The sequence below is a fragment of the Varroa destructor genome, unplaced genomic scaffold, assembly GCF_002443255.2.
Source record: "Varroa destructor unplaced genomic scaffold, Vdes_3.0 BEIS01000005.1, whole genome shotgun sequence".
Classification (NCBI taxonomy): domain Eukaryota; kingdom Metazoa; phylum Arthropoda; class Arachnida; order Mesostigmata; family Varroidae; genus Varroa; species Varroa destructor.
The window spans coordinates 4,392,113-4,417,153 of record NW_019211458.1 but is presented as its reverse complement, the minus strand read 5'-3'; the positions used below and the strand labels follow the sequence as shown (position 1 = coordinate 4,417,153).

At 38.1% G+C, this 25,041-nt stretch overlaps 1 long non-coding RNA gene across 1 annotated transcript; it reads left to right on the top strand.

Annotated features, from left to right (window-relative positions):
• The first annotated feature begins 1,854 nt into the window (after positions 1-1,854).
• Positions 1,855-19,613, top strand: LOC147755195 (uncharacterized). Its single transcript, XR_015328777.1, has 2 exons — positions 1,855-2,570; positions 19,333-19,613. It is a non-coding gene; the product is annotated as an uncharacterized LOC147755195 (long non-coding RNA).
• The last annotated feature ends 5,428 nt before the right edge of the window (positions 19,614-25,041 follow it).

Here is a 25,041-nt window from a genome sequence, read left to right as displayed (position 1 = left end):
GTTTGCCACAAGTTCACTCACTGTTCCGGCGATGCAAAACCTGGCACACATAGTCTTTTTCCATAGCCTAAAATAGCGCGGAGAAAACTAATGACGACTAACTGGAAAGTTTACCGTAAGCCAGAAGTTTATACGTCGTATCAGTTTGTAGAATATTAGATTTGACAAATTTCTATAGATATTTATTTGTTCATAACCATACCGCAGGGGTGGTTTAAAAGTGGGTGTCCGGATTTTGCTATAGAACGATAACACATAGTCACGATTTGTCAACTGTTGATATGATTTTCCAAAAGTTCGATTGATAAAAACTCTCGTCTTAGAAGGGGTCTAGATTAAAAGAAATATATACAACTATAGAAGCTTAGCTGCGTCTGTTTGAAAACCTGAACAGGACCTGAATCTCACTCATAGAATGAGTGAGATTAGTAATGGCTATGAAAAGAAAACTGAAATAATTTTTTGTAAAATATGCTAAGTTTAAAAGTTACAGCCAAAATCAATAGTTTACTTTCTTGAAGAAATTTGAATCTAAGGTTGATTTAATGCACTTCCGTTAGTCGTAGCGAAAACCAGCATGTGCCAGCCGATTCTAAGTACTCGACCTCAGGGAGATCGTATGCACCTTAGTTAAATTGTCAATAGTAAATGCCCACCCCTTTTTCCGGCAAAATACTTATTAATATCCATAAACATAGTACCACATGTATAAAATTTTTTCTTTAAATCAGCCAGTCTAGTTAGCTTGAGTGTCTTTCCGCCTAAACCAGGCTCCTAGAATTTAATAGCAAGCTAAGTTCTGCACAAAGTAATGAAAGTGAGTCAAACTAATCTTGGCTTCTAAATATGGTCTTTGGAATCTTGCATACTTTACAGAAGCTGACATTAGATTACTTAAAACATCGGTATTAATTTATCCTACATGCTAGGCCTCATGCCGACATGCTAGTAGTTGTACAGACATTTATTACAGATCAGTTAAAAACAAATTCCGAGGTTCTTACAACCAAATCGCACTTTTTATGGCATGCCTTCTGTTTTCATTGAAATAGGAAATCATAGCATTAATACTTATAATCAGAAAGCTTTTTTCTTTGTCAGATTGTAAGCCTAATGTTATATCATAGGTTATTTTAATCAGATAGGTGAGGTCAGTCAATTTTTGGATTCGGCGAGGGTCCAGGTGATATTCAACCTAAGCAAACAAGACTTGTTATTGTAGACTTCTAACTGCACGGAGCTTCACTGCTTATTTAACACTCTGCTTTTTTATGAGGTCGCTAAAAAAACCTTTGGACTATATGAAACTATTTTTTAAGCACTTTGCAATTGCCTCGGAGACATTATAGAAGTTCGTCCTCCGTACCTGAATGTTGCAAGCCACTTTTGATTGAGTTTTAATTTTATTCTTGGACTTTTGTTTAATCATTTTAGATCTCATTCCCACCGAAGACTAGAAGATTAGAAATAGGTTTAAGGCAAATATTTTCTAGTTTTTTCTCAAAGGTGTTGAATCTCTGAGACAGAGCCGAGGCTATCGGAAAAACGTCATTGACAACTTGTAGAATTACACATGCCGCTATTATTGTTAACTTGCTTGACTTCAGGTTATGTCTCGTCTTTTTTCTCCTAAGTTTCTTTTCTTAGGCTCGTTTCCACGAAACCCGCCGACAAGAACGTTTTGCTTTTTTTTTAATTTAACTTTCTACACATCTCTTCCGTTTTGTCAGCCGAGTTAAACGCTGCGCTTGTAATGGTGGTGATAGTAGCTTGCAGTAGAAGTAGCAACCGCAAACTTCTGGCTACAACTTTAATAACCAGACAAACCAGCTAAACTAGTTGCCGAGCTTCCAACTCTGTCTCAGCTGCTGCCACTCGCACTGACGCGGCTTTCCTACAACAATTACAGTGGATAACAAGCTTCTAGCCGTTTAGAGGTTCGTGGGCCAGCCTAGCTGGCTGAGCTGGTCTTGTGCCAAAAACTCGAATGGTGTCAAAACAACAATAGATACGGATCGTCGACGATCGTTCGGTCGTAATTAAGTGTCGCGGACATAAACTCTTTGTCTACCGCTCTACCGCATACGACTATATTCCTACGCAAAGTGGTTCGCCAACTGTCTCCCGTTTCTCTTTGTTTCTTTCAAAGGCGTTTTTGCTACGCTTACAAAATTCGTGCACTCATTTCGCTCATGACTATGTTTCGTCTTCCATGTGAAGAGACGCAGCCCATTAGTGGAAGCGGCGACCAAGCAAAAGCCGGAACGGCCAGCGGTAGTCCCGTTAAAAAATCCGTGGCCCGCTATCCTAGCGAAAGCAATAAGATGAATCATTGTCTCACTTTACAAGGATTGCACACACACGCTTTCGTCATCAATAGAAAAACCAGAAATTGCATACACTGCTAGGTCGCTTAACGCAAAGCAGATGTATATAGATTTTTAGTGATTTGACTTCTATGTACGGTATTTAGGCTGTTATGCACTGCTTCAGATGGCTTGCTTCCAGCACGAAACAGAGTGCGCCTGCGTCGGAATTTAAATCTGGGTCGTCGCAGATTTTCAAGTTCAGTAAGTAAAAACGTTACCACTGCACCATCACATGAGCATCCACACGCAGTTGAGTGTACAGTAGCTAGGTGTGACTCTTGATATGTCTGAATACACGCAATAGACTCCATGGAAAGAGATTTCTCATGCACTGTTTTCCTACAAGGCATTTGCTAAAATTTTTTTTAACTTTGCTTTTGGTCTTGTTAATATTAAACAGCTTTTTGACTATATGCGATTGTGCTTTCTCCATTCTTATAAACGTTACTTCACCAACAATCTTAAAACGAGCTCGAAAAGATCTTAACCAAGTCTCTATTATGTTGACGCTAACTAATATGGGGCCTTTTTGATAAATGGATTCACGATTTTTATAGAAGTTTCTCATCTTCAATTAGATCTGGATTCTACTGGCGCTACGTGGATTATAATGGAGTCAACATATATACAAAATGGTTTGACGTATAAATAAGGCTCTTTTATTATTAAATACGTAGAATCTAGTTGGAACGTTTTATCGCACAGAACACAACGTCCGCCGTATGTCTTGAATATTAAAAGAAAAAAGTAGATGCAATGACATAGGTCTTTAGTTGAATTCTAAGATCTAACATTTACGCTATCTGAGAATATACCTGTTTTGCACTCACATGCCTCAAATTTTAAACAACATACTTGCCAATATATTGTTCAAAGCCAAGCCCTTCGGCGCACTTATAAAAGTCTAGCAAAGCTTGCCGCATATTAGATCTCCCTTGTGGATTACTTACATACCGTAGATTTTTGCATCATCCACATATATTTTTCCCACTGTCATCAGCAGGAAATTAGAGGATTTATATACAACATATACGTCAAATACATATACTTTGAAGACGCCAAAACGTTACACTAGCACTGTCATAATATTGACCATTTTGTACGAATTTTATTTCTATTGGTAAAAAAAAGTTTTGGGCCAAACTACTAGGAGAGAACTCGTTTGAACTCCCAGAAAAAAGCCAGTAGCTTCGACTGTGCGACGTGTTCAATCAAAGTATATAGCGTCGAAGCACTGACCTTTATAGCAGTTTGTTTCTGAATCGAACTATGTAGTAACTGGCTGCATCCTATTGTGTAAACGAGCTGTGCGCTCGACATCAGTCCCTGTGCATTGAGATTTTTGTATATCGATTGAGCGATGATACTTCCCAGGGCTTTGCAGGCCATAGAAATTAACAGCCGCTTATTGGAGACGTCTGCCTCTAAACTTTTTTTGTGGATGAGGAACTTCATAGCTATCCGAAAGATTTCTTGACCAACCAATCTCCGAAGAACCCACGTATATTGACAGCCCAAACATTTCTATTATGATGGACGCCATAATGCCTGGCATTTCATTCTTTCCAGTGCATAGACACCGACTTCTTCGGTTCCGCCGCCGAATTTTGTTGACTATCGAATATGTTTCCTCAAAGTGCTTCCTCGGGATCTCAGCCTTTCCTTTAGCGTCTGTGGTGAATGTTCTGTCGGTGCGGCGTGTTGCGCCTAAAAGGCCGTGTATTGTATTCTTCCTGTGAACCTATTTATGAAGACTTTTAAAGTCTGGGCTGCGTAGGATAGCGTTGGGCTTTTGTTGCACTAGTGATTTCCTTCTAAAAAAATGATGGTATTAGTTCTTTTGATCTCTATAAGACCGTGACGCAGTCTCGTGATATGCCCAAAATATAGATAACCTATGAAATCCTTTGGTATGAACTTCCTCATTAGAGCTTGCAGATTCGCTACCAGTCGATTATACCTACTATTTGTATTCGCGCAGCTCACAGAGAATGAGAACCAGTCTGCTTGGTCTAGAATTTATTTCATTGTAATCAAATTTTCCTTTTTGTGATACAGGGCTTGGGTTAGATAGGTCTTTTTAGTAGAGGCACAAGTGAGATCGAATCTTTCAACCCAGTAGCCTGATAATAGGAGACCGAGTAGAATCCTCACTTCTAAGACTGAGTCACGGCTACGCGATGCAACTTTCAGTATGTAAACGGTTCTTTGGCCATAGCGGATTTGTTCCACTACGAATTGTTCAGACATTGTACAGCATTCAACTCGAGTAGAATATGCTCTTTAAACATTTTGTTCAAGGTTTTTGAAAGGTTTATTTATGTATGAATGGTTGATTGAGATCGCCCGCTGATATATTGATACTTTTCGGATCTATGGGCAGTTGCAGCTTCTCGGTTCACTTTGTTGACGGTTAAGTCAATCGACAAAAAATAGACATATTTTATCGCTGAAGGTCATGTCGCAGGCAACCACCTCATGTGAAAGAGCGGTAACTAAAATACAGACAGCTTTTGGTTACTAAAACGGGAAACCTGTCTCTTCTTTAAAGGAGATCAGTGGCGTTGGTGTTCAGTATCGGAACAGAATCGGGCGAATGTTTATGACGTGAATTAAGTAGGGTATGCTACCAAAGTCATACCGATGGGAAGGATTCCCTCCCTGACTATTATGAAGTGGATCGCAATAAAGATGTATTTCAGTGTCCTCCTCTCATAGATCATGTTAAGTTACGTTCCCGTAGTCAATGTTTAACGCTTCAACATAGAACTTTACCTAATTTCCATGAGTTTTACCCTCTTCACTAAGCTTGGATATACTTCTTCTTCTTTGGATTACTGTACAGCTCTTCGGCAGTTACACTTAAGCATGTTCTGGCTATATAAAAATTCGTTGTGTTTATTCGAGTTTTGATGGTCAGCAATTCTGGTAGAGGCGTTCCAGTTGATCTACGAGCACTTATTTATACATATTCTTCTTATGAACTCTTTCTTCTCCCTTTCACGTCTTTTTCATCTGACATCCAATTAAAGTATAATATTTCACTTTATTAGCAAATTTATAAGTTTAAAACGACATCAATTTGCGCAAGCAACCTTGCTGGCGCTGCAATTCTGTTCTCGATTCATCATGTAGCCGACAGCCACTTAAATGCGACTTTCTGAGCGACCTCTATACAAAATACTTAACGCTTTTACCTATTTCATTAACCTATAATTAGATCTTCTGAATTATTCCACTGGCACTTTCCTCCTGTCGTTTTGATTCTGAAGACTTTTTTGGTTTTCTAAGTTTTCTTATTTAAAGCAGGATTTTTCGCAGTGGGTTATCAGTAGTACCACAACCAGCTATTTTCTTAGTCACCCCTCGCAGTGAGGACCACTGTCTTTACTGTTTGAAGGATCGCATTTGAGGCATTTGACAAAATTAGTTTTAAAAATTTACTTAGGTCCTCGAACTTTAATGACTTGCAGTGACATAGTCGCTCTTTAGTTTCAAGATTACCTTCTAATCTCGTATAACGCTGTGTCGTTTTTAATCCTATTTTCACAAGATATTGCACTTTTTTCATATTTCTGGGTGACATTGTCTTTGAATGTCATAAATTTGGCTTTGAGTTTTTTGTTTGCCTTCATCCCTTAAAACCCGATACGCGGAACCTTATTTATATATTTAAGAATTAACAAGACTATTATCTAGTGTATCATAGAAGCAGTAAAATGCTGTATTATATATCGAACTTGCTAGCCTTATAATTTCTTAGATACGCGGATCTTGCTCTGAGGATAAAATCAACATTAAGAACATAGAAGAGATTTTGATCATCAGAAACAACAAATGCACCAAAATTAATATGGCCTCGTACTTATACGATTTGCACCCAAGTCCATTGACGTTTGAATAAACGTTTTCAAGCTTTTACGTCCGGCACTAACACTAGGCTTAACATAAAACTAAGCTCGAAGGGCGCTTATCCTTCGATGTTGTTAAAAGTCTGATCACAATACTCCAGGATGAACATCTCCAAAGCTCGAAAATTTACCGTATTATCTTGATATTTGAAGATGGGATTAGTTTTTTTAATCACGATTTCGACCGGTTGGTTGCGTTCCATTTTCCTTCAGATTATACTGAAAAGTCGAAGGTTAGAATAGTGAAGGGTGCCGAAGCTAGACGCCAAAAGCAACCGTTAGTAAGCGATGTTCTTCGTCAGTGGTTTAATTTATATCTGGATGTAGTAAAAGTTATACTAAGGCAAATTTGGAAATGACTTTTCTGGTATTTTGGCATTTCGGAAAACCCTACCGCATAAAATTAGCAATATTGTGGTAATAGAATAGACTTTGGATTTATCTGCAGCCTGTAGATTTTTGTCAGAGATTAAGATATTAATTCAAAAATTAGCTGTTAAAGCTTATCAGTAACGCAAAATTTATTAAAGAAGTGGTCAAGCATTTTTACATAAATGGTATCCTAATAAGCGCATTTTCAGTACCTCAATGAATACACCAGTATAATCTGTTGAATAAAATATCAAACTCTGATTATTTCCTTTTGTTTGCGGATTAATTCAACACAGTTGTTTTTATGAAAGAAAATTTAATGATACCTGGGGTATCTCATATCAAGGTACAGATATTAAGTATTAAATAGAGAAAGACATTAAGTATCAAATGAGGTCAAACTTCTAATAAAATCGGAGTCTTCACAAAAAAGGCTTTTAATGACACAATACAGCAAGCCTTTTCTAAAAATATGTCTATTGAAAGGATTAGTTTAATTCTTCGATCATAGATTTTGACGTCAACAACTGTTAACTATAAACATTTTTTTTCCTAAAGCTCTGAGTCAATGAAGTCGATTGGGGCACGGAATCAATCGGCAAAGGGTTAGCGATCTATAAATCATTTCGCAAAAATCACAGATCCTTAATAAATGGGAATTGCATTGCTTCGACGACGTCAGCTGACACGCCTATGGTTGCGTAGTATATTTACGTAGACGATGGGTCAGTAAATGTATCATTTGTAAATACACGTACGGAGCTAAGTCTCACGTAACCCTATTGAAAGGAAAATGAAGTATACATAAGACAAACTCTAGAAGCTCTAGAAGAGAAACTCTAGAGCTGTTGAAAACTAAGAAACGGGCGCGATTTTCCTATAGGTGTTTGCCGTTTCTGAACAGACTGCGCTATAATGCTACGTTGGCTAAAGATAAGCCAAAACAGCGAATAGTATTTATCGACAATTGAACCAAAGGAATTTTCGAAATATTCAGTGTTCCCATGATTGGTAGCAAATAGTTCCAAAAGAAAATTCCGCAGATTTTTAATAAGGGTTTCTCTTTGGATGGTAACGACACATTAAGGATATTGACACAGGGCCCAAGATAAAACAGAATGGACGACACAAGCAAACGTTTGTCATTGATAACGAATCTTAATCAGCAACATATGCAGTAAATGGAAGTTCGGTTAATGTGGTTATATAGGGATTTGCTATTGTAACAGAGAGACTTTTATGCATGAATTACGTCGCGGAATAAACTAGTTTTAGTTGTAGCTTACACCAGACGATTTAGTACCCGCTGTCTCGAACGCTGAAGATGAAAAAAAATAAACGCAGATAAATTTTCGCCAACCCGAAATCGCTTAATCAAGTATATTGAAAAAATATACTTGAAAGAACATACACTTGAAAATATTTCCAAGACGAGTATGATCTTTAAGTACTACCCATTCGTATATAATCTTGCTTGGAGAATTCATCCTATTTACGCGAAGGAGAATAATAACCCATACTGTTTCCGGGAAGGGACAGTTTCGCAAGACCATTGGCACAATTGGTGGTACATGCCTTTACTAGCATACATTCGGGTGGAGTGCTGCGAGTTATAAACAACCCAAACAGGAAACACCTAATTACCGAAAAATTTCTGTTCTTCAGCATTTTGTTACTTAGAGAACTTGTGATAGTACTTTTACATGTTGAAATATTGGTTAACAACCGCCCGCCGACGTGTGCATCATCTCTTTATGATTACTGCTCTATACCCAGTCGATGCTGTTATTCAACGAAACCACCTCTACCAGGGACGAACTAAGTATCGAAAGTTGCTTTGAAAGTCCAGCTATTATTTTCACTACTAAGTGCTGAACATAAAAAAATTTACTTCCTTTTGGAAAAAAATTAACTAAGAATATTCCCGTTATTCGAGATCAGCGCGCTTTAGAGAGCCTGTAAAAGGATGAGAATTAAGAGTAGGTGATGTAGCATTATTTCAGGATCTAAGTCCAAACAGGGCATATCAATCCGTATGTCGTGTAATCTTTTTATGTGGCTGGGAAAGGATGAATGGCGAGTACGATCCTTTACTGATAAAGCTAAAAATAGACAAATTTGCAAACGACTAATTTATATTAATTATCCGCTTAAGGCATAGATAGTAATTTGAAGACCTATTCAGTTGTTGCATTATAAAGATAGTGCGTGATTAAATCTGGAAACGGAAGTGCGGTTGCTTCCAAAGATTCTGGATTGAGTTTGGATATTATTTCTTATGAATAGGTTAATTAGAACAGCTACCTTATTACTTACATAGCTAATCGTACTAGGATAGCAAAGAGAAAAATGTTGACTGCTCAGCCCAGGTGACGGTGTGCAATCTAATTAACAGGTTCAGCCACTGCGTCGTTTACACTCGACAGTTATATCGTCATACACTTCCTTTTCTGACGCAACTATGTATTATTAAATTCGAGTTCACAAACGTCTCATGCAGAATGTTACTTCGTTCGCGTGCCACTAGTAGCTAGCTCTTAACGACGTGCAAAACATGTACACAATGCACATCCACCACTGGTCACACTTGCACGTCCAAATATTGTAAGGTAACAAAGACGCTTTTGAGTACATTGTTGATTACGAGTCGATCAAATAGTGAAAAAGCCTTGTTGCCTTGAAAAGAGAAAGGAGATGCTTTTAACGGTAACCAAAAAAACAATTACCACTTCGCGAGACCCCACCAAAGAGGCTCAACTTGGGGCTAAAGACAAATTCTTCTGACGCAGCATTTTCGGGCCACTATAATAAGCTTCTTCTTGTTGGCAATACAGAGTAGAATTTAAATAGGGTTGTGTTAAGCGAATCAACTGGCATGATAGCATCAACAAAATAAATCACCCGTGCATATATATATATTACACAGACAATGAATCGACGAGGGGACCGAAAATTTAATACGATCGCGCCGATATATGAGCTAACTAAGTAAGGAAGGTACCTGCTAAACCTTGGGCAAAAGCTAGACAGGCATATGGATTGATATACGTTGACCTTGCGAGGCCGATAGATCATAGAACATATTTAATTGTTTTACATACACATTTCCGACGGCCATATCCAATTAGCAGCTATTTCAGGCAGAACAGACACGCTACGCAATAATTTTTTACTGAATTTTTCACCACTGTAACTCACTCATCATGGGTTTAAATGGTAGTTTTTAAATAACATTTATCTTAATTTGCCGATTTTGTAAAATAAGTTGGAACATACGGCTCCACTTCGCCCACAATTTGACAACCTAGTCAAACAGTTTGCTAATGTGAAGCGAAGTTACCGCAAACTAAGACTAATAGCCTTAAAATAACAATTTCACACTTTTACGGATCCTCATCCTGTAAACCTCTTGCAGAATTTTTTTTTAAACTTCGCTATTGAGAAAATAAAATACTAGCATAATAGTTACCTAAAAAATTAAACACCATTTAGGTCGCAACTACGACATAGAGAAGAATCCTTTAACGAAGAGGATACGGTCTACTTACGTGCTGAGGGATAATGAAGATACTTCGGTTAACAATATATTTATATAGCGTATGCAAAGTTTATTAGATAGTGTTGGGTATATATATATTTTTTTTATCTTTTTTTGGTACTATCTTTTTTAGACTTCTTGCTTGGCTTGTTACGCCAAACAAGCCAAGTCGCTTATATAGATAGCTTATAAGTCCACCCTTTCCACTATCGGTCCTTTCGTCACGTGGTCATGTCGGTACATCGTGAGTATTACGAGTGTCTGGCAGTAAATCTACTCGAGTAAAGGTGAGCATATATGTACATTTATATGCGCCATAAGAGAAAAATGGTGGGTTAGAGACTTCAGCCGAGCTAAGACAAACATATGACATCAGTCTGGAAAAGGTGGTCAAATGATGTATAAGGTTGAAATGAACAAGAAAGAACTGATACTCCGTGTTGATTAATTGAAGTGTCGAGATGATTTTCCTTTACTCTACAGATTCGAATAAACGACATTAATGACTATGTCAAATTAAGGTCCTTGGATATCTCCCTTTACTTAGAGCCCGATAAAATAAATTAATAGTGACAGGGACTGGAACACGCAATGCAACTACACGAAGGAGTATTTTCTAAACGAAGAGATGTCATGAATGCTATATAAATTTCAATATTTCGGATGAAGATTAGACGGTAGTAATCTCTATCATAAAACAACGAGCCTTTTTTGCATATCCGAATACTCAGTATCAGTAGATACTTTCAATTATGTCAACTAACGACGCTCAAGTACTAAACGCCGCAGGTAATGTAGCAACCAAACGAAAATATCTCGGCACATATCGGTAGAATAGGTAAAATTTGTCCTTAATATAAAGCACAACTATTCAAAAATGTAACGGGAAGCTACTGTTGTGTGCAGAAAAAAGTTAAATGACATACAAGTGTCTAGAAGAAACGAACGACTCGTATCTAAGAAACACACTATTAGCGAAAAGCTTTTCGCTAAAAAATACACAGTCAGCAACCCCAATTTATTCACACTTGCTTCATTAATCCGCAAAACAGTATTGAACGCCGCTATAAATTCCTTGTCATTCAGAATTCCATGCCGTCACTCAAAATTTAGAGGATGAATTCCAAAAAAGCAACCTTTACACTTAATACATAACAACGAAAGGTAGAACTAGAATTAGAAAGCATAAGAGAACGTATAATGCTCAAGCAATGGAATTATTGTTAAAAATGTGATCAAGTACGACATCGCGAAACACTTTTTTACGGCACCGAGACTATCCGAGCAAAGAAAACAACGAGACAAGGCAGAACAAATATTTTCGGATCAATTGCGAATCGCATCGACGGTGTACAATACGCATAAGTCCTATTGGGTGAAGGTGGCGAGGATCGTAATCTACGCACAATGCAAGAGAAAAAAAATAACAGTACTGCAAAATTATGCTCATCGAATTATTAATCGTTAGGGTCAACTTAATTATATATTGCAAGCAACCCGTCTTTTTTCAACAATAGCTATTCGATATTGCCGCGAAGATAAGAATAAAAAATTCGACCTAATTAAGTCTCCACGTAACTGCGTCACTTTTATGCAATGGACACTGGTCAACAACTGTATGCTATCCTAGAGAAAGCTAAGAATCAGAAGATCAACTAGACTTAACTGAAAAAACGTTTCAGCGAAACTTTATTAATTTCAACAGTGAAATTAGTGAGCAGCAAGAGCTTGACCGATAATCTGAGGCGCCTTACGTGTACGAGGCTAAGCAACGCTGGACTTCGTTGCCCACGGGTAGATTTGTAGGCGTTACAAAGGTAAAGTAATTGTAAGACTCTGTGCATAACAGTGTTTTGAGTGCCATAATTAAGAACACTACTGCATGGTCGGAAGTGCGGTCGCAGCTTAAAGCGTGTTATAGTTGGCAAAAGTAGAAAGTCGTTGACTACTTCACCTTAGGTTTTGTGAATCGCTATGGCGAAGCATAACTGTACCGAAAACTGCTATCAGCTTAGCGCTTTATCTGCGTCCTCGGAGAGTCAGAGCGCAATTCTTGACAGCGACACTACTTATTCTCGGAATGCGCCCATGTCGATTTTTACGACCATGGGTTTAGCACCAGACTAGTCGTCTATGATTTATCGTAGATGACTAGCCTAGTGTCGCTGCAAAGCTTGGGGATGCCCAGGTTGCGCGTAAGGATGGTGGGTAATAGGTTCAGAATATGAAGTGAGAGGCGGGATAGCTTTAATGTCGAAGTTGTAAAGAAAGTGAGTTGTGTCGGCTTCATCCGCAACGTGATTGAAAACGCGTCATTCAAAGAGTGATCAGATGATCTCGCGATCGAGGCAACGTCAGTATCCCTCGTCATTCTATTAATGATAACTAATTACGTCTGTCCAAATGTGACCATTGAACTCAAATGAAATCGAATCGTGTTGAACTATAATATTCTTAAACTGCGTAGTTGTGCCGCTGGAATTTTAAAGATACCTGTCTTCACCAATTTCGAGCAGGAAGCCGGAGTATGCAGCATAAAACGCAACGAGCAGCATGTTGACTACCAACTTGTGCACGTGGCATTGCTTCAATAAATGCAAGGTCATCGCTGGACGCAAACGTCCTCGATCTCGTCTTCTGTACAATTCCACCAAAAGCTACATCAGTCGAGCATACGTTAATGGTAAAAAGGCCACTTATCTTATGTGGCACTTGTCTGAAACAATGAGCCCTGCTGAGCAATACAATTTCTTTGTTGTACGCACAATGCTTGTGAACCTAAGTCGGGATCTTAAACCGGAAGTGAGCAGTGCGGCAGTCAGGCATTAACATTGCCACGATGCCGGAAGAATGCAACGACATGGGCCACCTTCCGTAATGCCAGCATTAGGCTGGCTAGGAAAATTTTACCTGTACCACCAGGTGCATCGATAAATATGTATGCGCTTTGATTTGTGCGTAGACATTTGCGTATGCCATTCATTTTTGATTTTTTCTATTCACTTAAAAAACGTGTATGGCTTATGATAATTTTAGATTGTCTGGTGACGTAATAAAAGTTAACGAACGGCCCTCCAGGCGCTCAAAATCCGGCAAGTCGAGATGAATTAAAGTTTTGTCGTACTTGCTTAATTCAGGCTAGATCTTGGCAAACCGTGCCCATAGAAAGTCACGGCGCGTTGCGCCAGGCAAGCCGCTTGTTAACAAATTTTAGGTTCCATAGGTCTTCCCCAATCAACAGGAGTATAATAATAAGGTTCTGAATAGCTTCCAGCATTTGTTTTGTTTATGCGGCACCGTTGACAGTACAGAGGAAAGCCTTTTATGCACAGTTCCCATAGTATGTCGAAGGAGATTGACTCGTGAAGGTAGTAGAAGGAGCAGGTAATAGATTTCGCCCCAACGGATTTTTCTAATAGGTTAAAAACGTTTGCTTGGTAATGCCGCGGCCGACGTTGGACAGGTACACCATTACTCCTTCAAGCCCACGTGTAATTCATTCAGATGTAGAAGCTGGATGTATCAGCATAAAGCAGTGATTTGGCGAATTCGTCGTGCTACTATAGAAATATGCATGGCAAGTTAACCTACTCCATAGATTCATTAGCTACCCAAATTAGTTAAATCTTAAAAAAAAATACTTAAAGTCTTTCCTGCAGAGGCAGTGATGGTCACCATAGTCGGACAGGCAGACATCAAATAGTTCTATTATATACTATGCGTCAACTTGACTGGGGACCGTTTGACCATTGCTACAACGGTAATTGCAACTGTACACTGTTTCGGGAAAAAGATTACACCATTTAACTACAGAGCACATTGAGGCGCACATGACTAAGCTCATGGCTGTTCAACTGTACTGGCATCTTTAAACGTCGTCGTCGTTAATAAAAATCTGTTTACCATCGATGTTCTCGTTTTTTCAAATTGAGAAGTTAAATTCAGCTATAGGAACATGTGTCACCTTCTTACAGAAACACTCAAAAAGGAGCACCATTTTCTTAGGAGAACTAAGCTTGGCTAGTAAAAAAAACACCTAGCTTTTCTATAAGACAATGACAAAAAAGCAAAAGGTCGAGAATGCATTTTATAGGCAGTCACAAAGATATCAACAGATCTAATAAGTATAGTTTAGAAGCTTGGTTGCCACTCAGGTTTTCACTCAGTGATGTAGAAACAAACCGGTCATGCGCCGCCGGTCTGGTATCGTTATCCAAAAAATTTTCAATAAACAAATTCATTCTTTCTTCCTTTTTCCATCATACTTGAATTGTTAGGATTGGCACTCCATATAAATTTACTTGACTGAGGGGCTTGCAAGTGACATCAACATTAATACACTCAAATGCAACATCAAAGGTCTTGATCTCTTGATATTTATGTAAAGTACTCTTTCTTCCAATGCTATCGTATTAAATAACTATATAGAATACTCGCTGTAATTGTAGATCAACTCTAAACCGTACGTACGGAACGCCGCCGTCCAGCCCAACTTTGAACTTCTTTGTTTGTCATCATTGTTACTACCGGATGTAATGAGTATTGCTATGTTATATGGATATGCCACCAGCTACCAAATTTATCCTAGATTTATTATTTGTAATCAAAATTGCATAAGGCTTAGTAATTAGGCGTCACTGCTTGACATGATATTAGTTAACGGGCTGTGATAGCATGATGTGATAGCATGAGCATTTGGTTTGACAATCCATTACGCGACAAATAGATTATTTTTTGATGTGCCTTTGGCTAATTTTACTATGTAATTTGTTGCTCGGAATCATTATCCAACATTTGACCCCACTAGAACGTCTCGTGAGTTGAGCATATCTAAAATTTGTTCGGAAGAGCTTATTACCGAATATTGTTTGCTAGGTGTTTTGTTCAATCGAAAGAGCAGTTGATAAAACGAGCAGACCAGTCTCTATAAAAGCAACGCTTGAATCTAGGTCGCGATCATACTAGAATCTTCATCAAACTAGAACACAAAAGTGCCCCTGGATTACTCATTACATTTTCGAACAGAAATGACTTTAGACACACTTTTTTGCGGATACCAGTTACTACGATGGTATCTGGTGTATTAACTTCCTGTGATATGGGATTCGTTGCCTATTAATCTCTTGGACTTTTTAGCAAGTCCAGATGGAGATAACAGAATACCTGTAAACAAAACAAATAAATTTGCTTTTGATTCCCTAAATCAGTGCAGTATATTTTGTTAAAAACATCTCTTTATTACACCCTAATCTCCATATTGATAGTCTGATATATTTCGGTATAGGTGCAACAATTTCATAGCCGATAAAGGTGAAATGAAATAACAAAAAAAAAATATTTTTGTTTTGTATAGTTGCGATCTTTCTTTGTCTGTGAAGTTCATTGGGCAAGCTGTATTTAAAGGCGACGGAAACCTGGTTGTGGTGGCCTATTATGGCGGACTTATGCAGGGTATCTTTGGAGGCGTCAAAGGCTAATTGTGTCACGCGTTAACCGGCTTTGGAAAGAATAGAATCCCGTTGACATGTATGTGGGCAGATCATGAAGAGGCCTAAACCATGCAACGTGAAGTTAAACTCACCTGGCAGTAATGAATACCGACCGAGGGTAAAGATATTTCGCCGGATAAACGTGGCCGAATCTCACATATCAACTGTTATAATAAAAATTCAAAAATGAATATACGTTTACAACTATATGAGCACAGAAAGAGTATCTATGAAGCGTTAGTCATACTTACCTAATATATATGAGGTACCAGGCTTAAGTCCTGATTTTTTTCTGTTTTTAAGGCTGTATCTAACAATACCAAGGACCTTTCGAGAATCTTTTTGCATACGATAGAGGGGTCTTGTTCACGGTCATAGTACTAGGTTTTATCTATAATCTCAGGCCACTTTTTTGCCATTTTAATGGCAAACGTAAATCAATAAATATTAACCGGTGTAGATTCGCTAGAATATGAATTAAGCACGTGGTATTAAAAGGTCCAGCAGAATGAAATTCTGCGCCAATAACAAGCCTAAGATAAAAAATCCGAAAGTTTGATAAGCACAAAAAGTATAAAAAAGCGCAAAAAGTCTCAAAGCACTAACCAAGTACTAATAAACTCACCTGAACTAGTCAATTGACAAAAGTATACATGACAGTACTACTCAAAAAAACGGTTTGCTAATTGTTGCTTCAATTATGTAAACTATCAAATTTGGCTTTTTTTCTTTCGTTGTAATAAACTTCCGAGCCTTTAAAATAAAACTTCATGGGGAATTTTCCAACGCACTTCTTCAGGCATTTTCGGAAGCTGCCACAAAATAAACCATTGACTTAAAGCAGAAAGGTTTTTAGGCACAGTTTCAGAGCTATATTATCTAAGAAAGGTTTGAAGTAAGTTTTGTTATAGTGGAAGTTGAGTAATATATACGACTGCTCTAGAACTTATGTGGAGCAGCATCGTTTCCGGTTTATATAAAACAAAATGTTATCAATCACCAATTATACAAAGAAAACAGACGAACTTTGTGGCCGAAGAAGCGAAAACACTTCAACGTACGTCCATTCGTGTCGTGTGTTTGATGTATTTTAAGAGGTTACATTAGCAGTATACTATGCCTAAACCGCATGTATCACACAAGGTTGTATCATGCTTAAAGCAACGTCAGTTATGTACGAGCTTGAAAAAGAATTGAGCATAAACGTACCGGATAGTTGGCAACGCTAAAGGAGAGCTGGAAGGAATTAAGTGATGGATTTCTGGGTACGGCACGATCAGCATTCTTTGCGTCAACATGGAAACATGTTCTCAGCAAAGGCGATGAGCTTGGACGGGGAAGTTTTTAACGATAACATCAAGGTCTTGAGAAAATAATATAATTTTCTTACTCGAATATATTTCACTTAGATGGGACGCATTCTTACCATAATTAACCTTCCGCAACTACTATAGTTGCTCAAATGACATCATAACAGGGAAAAACTTTTGTTATAATTCTTGCCCCAGTGTCTGCAAGAGAAAATTCCAAGCTTTATGTGTTCTAGGATTTCACTTTAAGCAACATATACTAAGAATGCCTTAAGCATTTTATCGCGATCATTCGCTATTTTTTTGGAAAAATAAAAAAATATCAATAGCTTTGATTAAGTAGCTTATCAACCAATTCATCTTTCGTGCTTCTTAGACATGCGGACTATATTAAGCTATTCAAGTTTGCCCATATTATATTAGTTAATATAATATGGGCAACCATAATATATAGTTATATTAAATGTTTTACGTCTTTTTATGATATATTTATGCAGCGCCACTAAAACATTTCTGTTAAATGTGGGGTTGCATTTGCTTGCTAAGTAATAATGTTTCTGCAGTCCTTTCAAAAATTTCCTCATAGTCGTCCTACTGGGAAGTGAAGCAGAAGCATGGGACTGACATGTGGAGTCACTTCAATATTTAAAAAAAAAGATATCACTATATGAATATAATTGTTGTCTTCGTCAAATAGCCATATTATTTTTATTACTTTGTTAATGCAACAAAGACACTGTGTGCCTACTCAATTTTGCTGTGTGAAGAACTTGACATGAGAAAAAATAACATGGACATACCCTGAGGAATTACAAGCCCATCATCATAGAAATAGCGCCACAAGTATCAGTGCGATCATAAAAACCAGGTTATATCGTAAAGGTGCTATTTTACAACATATTCGACCTTCTCGGTTAACTAGACTGCCGCCCAACCTTTGAGAAAGAATGATTTTATAAGTAGTTTAGAAAATTTTTGAAGCAAAAAGATTCTCAAGAGTGTCTAAGAGTTTTAATTATCGCCATTACTTTTTTCACCGCTGTCCATCTTGCTGTTATAGAGCTACATCGACGTAACACTTAACTTTTCAACACTTCCCAAGATATCCCGTGTCTGCTCTCTAAAGATTCTTACGTATAGTAAGCTAATTTATGGAGTGTGTTACTCCTATTCGAGAGGACATTCTTTGTCATATATTAATACAGCACTCTCCATAACATTCTGCCTTAACCTCTTTATTTATGATTACTGAGACAAATGGGATTGCTGGTATAAATATAATTTTGAGTGTAAATAAAAGTGTTGAATCATTACATTAGGACCATAAAGGAAAAACATAATAAATTTCGTAAAACTACGATATGTTTTCTTACTCCAAATTATATTTAATCTCTTAAGCACAGGAATGTAAATTCCTATGCAGGATAAATGAATTGCCCTTCAGCACTATGTAATAATTTTATACATAAAGTACGAAGATCTTGTGTTGTCACACAATAGACAAGGCCAAGCAAAGCTTGGACATGAATTACAAATATCGTTTGTTTGACTCGTATAATTGTGTTTGAATGTGTGGCAAAGCTTGTTGCTGTTATGTTGAGCATTTGTCGACCTAGCCCAGTTATACCTTTACAGTTAGCCTGTTACGTCGCGACGAATCTAAGCTAGTCCGTCGTAGTTACTCTCTTTTGTATATGATGCTGATCTTTGTATTGGATAACGAACAGGTTAGGTTGACGCTACGAATTATAAGATGGGGTAACGATTGGCGATTAGGAACGCACTTTTGAAGTTCCTGATTCAATGTCTCAGCAGTCGGCGTCGCTAGCCGCCATTGCATCTAGTCATTACTGCGTTGTTGTTCTATTCGATGTAATTATGTGCAGACAGCCTGCATCGAGATTGCAATTATTGATGTACATTATTTGTAGAAACTCATCAAGCCGTTAATTCTGCTACTCAAGCAACTATTAGCTTTCCAAAAAATTGTTTAACCACACTAATTAAATATGGTGTAATTTTTTTTATCAACGTTGACATGTATACAGAAATTTTAAATAATGTCCCTAATTCGCTGATCATTTCCTCAGGGTTTAAGATAATTTTAAAAAAATCCTTTTCTAAATCTGGTAAAGTATTTATGATGGTAAAAAAAGGGTATCAGAACGTTTTCTTTAGGACTATTCGTTTTTATGCTGAATACACTCTCTGGATTAAAAGCGGATGAACTAATATAACTACGCATTTATATGGCGCGCTTCAGATAGAAACCAAAGCTTGCACACATTACATACGTTTTAAATGAATCTGCTGGCTTACATACATTCGCTAATTTTTCTATAGGCGGAACAGGTTGCGAAGCCATATTCCACACGAAAATGACGCCGACCGCTACCGGGCCAACCAACTTGTCTCCAGAAAGCATATACCCGATCTGCTCCACTGTGAAAATCGAGTACCAAGGCCGATTCCCTTACCAAGATAGAGACACGTGTTTCTAAAGTATGTATATATGTGACAAAAAATGAACGGCGGGATTGTAAATTGAAATTTTTTCATGTATTTAGATAACTTCCTTATAAATAAAACGTCGTTTATCGTAGTAGTATTTTTACCACGTTAAATGCAATTGTTTTTTAATTGAAATTAAATTCAAGAACATTGTTTTTTCTTTTTTCTTAGATTAGTACTGCGCTTGTTTTCCATTCAGCATTATTAGCATCCTATAATTAGTTTTTATGAATAATTTCCTTGATCCCCCAGTACGCTAAGACAAACACTATAGAGTACGCTTATGAAGCTCTCTAAATTGACAATATTTAGCTCACTGATCCGAATAAACTCCAAAATTTAGTTTCACTCCTGAAAAGATCGCAAATGCTTGCAACGTATTTGCTAGTTTTTCAAAGCACTAAAATCACAATCGTTTGACACATCCTATCACGATGAACTAGTCTCTGAGTATATTTCGGCTTGTCTATCGAATAAAAAAGTCTTCCAAGCCTGTTTAGTGCAGCTCTACAGCTTATTTTCAAGCTCTAGGAATGGCTTAGGACCGGCTCATCTTTATTAACTCTTGTTGCTTCGCTGTATTTACTTTAACCAAAGGAATTTTTTCAATAGAATCAATCATAATTTTGCTGTAAGAATACGAAATATAGATATCCACTATCGTAAAGCCAAATGGTTCAACGTTTATCTCCTTTATAACAGGTTTATATGTAAATCTCATTCATAAATAATAAGTCTCGCTGCTTGGTCTTTGCTATGGTAGTGCTACCTAACCTTCCTCTGTTGCTGGTTCTACGCTGGTACTTTTTTTTTAATACTACTCTGACTGAAGGGGAACCGTTTATTAATTCGATACAGAGCTCAAAGGGGGAAAACGGCTTTCTTCTAGCTTTTGCCCTGTCCTCTTCAAGAAATGTGCAGTACTTTACATGCGTGAGTTTTATCGTTGCGACAGCGTTGCATGTGATGCACGAGTCGTTCGATGCCTTTCTTACTTCGTGAGGATAAGCCTGGAAACATACCTGAGCAGTAGGGATCCGGGTTAGGTGGCAGGTCACCTCTTCAAAAAAGTAATTTCCTGTGTTATCTTTTGTGCATCTCCTCCTCTGCTTTCTGATCTAGTTTATTCGTTCTAGCATTATATCTAGTCACTCCTCTCAAGTGAGCTTTTGATCTCATACATTACCTCCTGCTTTTCGATTATGATGCCCAATGGCACTGTGATACTGTCGACCATGACGGCAAGGGTGGAAGTGATTCAGGCTCTTTTACTTATCAGAGAAAGGGAGCATTTATGAAGCTTTCTGATAGGTTTAGCTGGACGGAGGTTACTTGGAGAACTATGGAATCCGCCACGAAGGTAAGTGCCTTCCTGTTTCTCTTACCTGACTCTTGGCATCAGCCTGCTAAAATTTTGTACAGCTAAAGCCGTCTTTTTCACGCTTTACTCTTCGCGTGAGGGTTCCAGTTAAACTCTGATTGTGCGTCATTCCTTCGATCAGGACTATTTTCTCTGGTTTGATTGTGTGCCTTTCTAGATCGATGTTAAACTTTCCACATCTCTTTTTGTCAATAAGTAGTATGACCTCTATCTTTTCCGGTACTGGTTCAAACTGATGTCTATTTATCCAGTTTGCCACATTGTCCAAAACTATATTTGTTTCATTCTCTAGTTCCATCTTGGTCCTGTCTTATGTAAATGGGATTCCACAGTATTAGTCCTAAGATTAGTTTTGCGGTGGCCCTGCCGTTACCTCGAACTCAGTGCTATCCTCTATTTAGATGTTCTGGTCACCCAGTAACGAATCGGAGATCTGGAAATACTTGGAAGCTTTTAGCATCTCCGAAATTACGTCGCAGTTCATCCAATTGAAACCGGTTCTTATACCCAAAAGGAAGCTAGCGCTTCACAGTCTCTTGTGATATCCCTGTAGTCTCCGCACTAACACCATTCCCAAGTGAGCTCTATCGTGTCCTGGTCCCCAATTGCCTTCTTTCGTCTTCATTCTTGATTCTTCAAAAACGGTTTTTCGATTTTCTCTCTAAGCACTGATTTTGAGGATGTGAACTATGTTCTGCCTAGTTCATCTCTGACTATTTTGTAGCCTTTTGTCCATAAATTGCCTTGATTTTCTTCTGTGTGCTTCGTGTCTCTGGTTCCTTGAGATTTAGGTGAATTACTCAATGAAGGTTCCTTTTAATCCTTGTATAAACATTTTGGTCCTGTTACAGGTTTTCTTGGCCTCTAAGACTTCCCTTGTTTATCGGTACTTAAGCTTTTATTGATTATAGTATGTGCTGGTGTACTTGCGATCGCACAAACCACCATAAGGACCTCGATCGTGTCTACAGTACTCAGAAGCATTTTGAAACATGCAATAGCCCCTCTTGATTGCATGCTTCAAAACCTTTTTTACGAAGGCTCCAATCGAAGTCTATTTTAGCTGTTTCAATTGGTTTCCAGGCCCACCTCAATATCATAGATTTAGCTCCTGTGCTCGTGGAGACTCTCCGCGTTATCTTCCACATGCCGTTCCTCTTTCGGGTAGGTTCGTGTAAACTACCAGGTCTACCTACTATAAAAGAACCTCTGTTAAACGTAAACTTACATTCGTCATTTATTAGCTGAAAATCTTTTCAAGCCAGTCACCTAAAAAGAAGCGCTCTTCATAGGAGGTGTATCTACCAATCAAGTGGATGGCTGCTGCGATGAAATCTTCAACACCCACCACGGGTTCTTTTCTAGGTTGTTCAAATTTTTTACAAGCCTGAGGTTAGGGGTATGTAATAGTTATACATCTGTATATGCACCGTTGTAAATCAAATGAGTGTAATACCTGTTCCAATTACTTTAACCTTACAGTTACAGCAAATGGCTACGTCCTTGGTATAACGTGCTGACTTTGACATTACATTATGTATCGATGTAGGTCGTTGTGTTGGCAATGTGGCCATTAGCCTAGCGCGTAGAGCGTTCCTTTGCCGTGTAATTTGGTGCCTCATGCCCTATTGGCGAGCATCTAAAGCAACACTTACTCGACAAGTATTTCATGATCTTCTGTGCTAGGACTTCTGTTATTCGAGCCAGGGCGGGCCAATCCGGCTCTATTTCTAGCTTGGAAACTTCTCCTTTGATCTCCCTTATTTTCAGCACATGTCTGTTTCTTGTTTAGGAGGCCCCATCTGTCTAGATCTCCACGCAACGGAGGTTGAAAACATGTAAGACGTTTGGTGACTTGTTCGCATAGGAACCAATTTTTAAAACCTCTGTGGTCCCGCCTCTGTGGCCTTGTCGCCACTTCTGCATCCTCCTATATATACCACACTACACAGGCGGCCTTCAAGATCTCCACCGCTTCTCTGGCTTCACTGTGGTGTAGCTCGGGGTGTAGGTAAATGTTATTTTGACAATCGCAAGCATTGGCGCACACGTCTCAATATGCTCTGCAATGTAGTGGTGACGTTTTCTTCGCTAACCAATGTACAATCAGTTGTTGTTGTTGTTGTAGCAACGAAATAAACAGTTAGCACACATCATTTGAAGTAAGATTTTGATATTTGTGTGTTTGATTAGAGGGATCATTGTATCTGTTACAGTAGGAAAGGTCTGGCTAGTTTCTTGCAGAATCTTTTGTACTTAAGCTCTTTTCTTGACCCAACGGTGCCCTCCTTTTTACATTAAAATTTACGTAGAGGCGGGGTCATTGATGCCACCGATTAAGAGCAGCCGTTTATCAAGATTACGGCAATGCTCAGCAGTCGTGTTGTAGGAAGCGTGCGATTGACGCCATGAAATTGTCCTAAGCAAATGTTCACGTTTAGTACTGCGGGAACACGCAAATGTACGATACGGCGCAAGAATAAGATAATATTAATACAATAAAAAAAATAATAATAAAATAAAAAAAGGAAAAGAAGAAGAATGAACGAAAAATCAAACCAAAACACGACACCGAGAACTGCCTAGCCAGGATAATTCTAGTTTACTAATTCTAGTTACTAGCGCTGCTGATGCCTGCGTGCCACTGTGTTCTCAATTTTAGGTCTTAGCGCTTCTTCGTCATTTACGATGACATTTAAAAACATAGCACTCTTGTACAGAATTATAATTATGGTCATGAACGTTGTCATATCTTAATATGCTCTGTAGTTTTTTGGTCAAATTTCCTTTGCTAATCAGTATACAAATTAATTACTGTTATAGCAGTAATCAAGTTGTGCCGCACCGAACGCACATTTAAAGCAGGTACTTGACAAATATCAAGTAAATCAAGACGGTTCGCTCATGGTAATGATGCTCGTACTACAGGGGTATCATACACAGCAGTGTGTGCTATTGAGCCAAAGTTGTACAAGCTTAGATGGGCTAGTTTCTTCAGGGAATTTATTGACAGAATTTGTTTAAAAAGACCTAGCCCACCTGAGTTCCTTTTCGTTAACCAAATCGTATCCCTTCTTCTGAATAGAAGTTTAGGTAAAGAAGAAGCCGTGCATCGAAAGCAACCATTTACCAAGGCGGCTATGTTTTTTGTGTTCTACGTCCGGCTCTTGAGCCGTTGAGTACTTGTGCTCACATGTGTTAGTCAAATCAAAACATACAGCGAGCGAGAGAAATTACTTATTCTATTTTTTTTATTTATTTAGTTTATTTTTATATATATATTAGCACTGTTAAAGTCTATCTATGAACTATATTCTTTTTTTTTGGGAGGGTTGTCTTTATTATTCGTTAGAACTGTACATGGCTAAATTTTAAAGGCTAGGCCGAACCATATGTTGGTGTTTTTTTTGTCCGCAGTTTTTCTTCTGACCAAACGATATATGCAAAAAGGTTTATATAAAAGAAATATGCTTACACCATTCGAAAACTCAATCGAAATCACTGTCATATTATTATGTATGTACCCAAGTACATGTTTTGAGCTTTACATCTGGCACCGCCGTTAGGCATACCATTTGACTGTTGGCTACGGAACAAATCGTGTCCTCGTCCAAATTCGAATATAAATCACCTATAACTCAACGTCTTTTTTTTTCAAAAGAAAAAAAGGAACCAAATCGTTTCTTCGTCGTTTAAGATGCCGCCGCTACATCGTTGAATAACAGCATTATAAGGAGAGCTATAAGGTTTATTGCGCTCTACAGTTTAGCTTTTTTTTTAAGTTTAGCGTTTTTTTAACTTAATCACTATTGTAATAGTAATCAAATAATGGCTAAGATAGCATGCATCATTTAAACTGCAGTAACGAAAGACATGATCAGGTTCGGCTTTTTTTTAAGTTCTTGTAGATTTGTATGGAAAAAGTGCAGGGCCTGCTAAGAAAGTCTGTCCAAGATTTGTCCTCCTGGTCGAATGCTTTCCTTTTTTTTTACACGTAGGGTTTATTTATAGGAAGTTGTTTTTCTTATCAAACGAAAGATCCTGATCAGCTACATCGAAATGTTCTCGCGCCTGAACAAGAACTAAAGGTGATGGCGGCAACTGTAAGCACATTCCTTTGACTAAATACCGCAACACTGCTAAGAGGCACGCCAGCTACA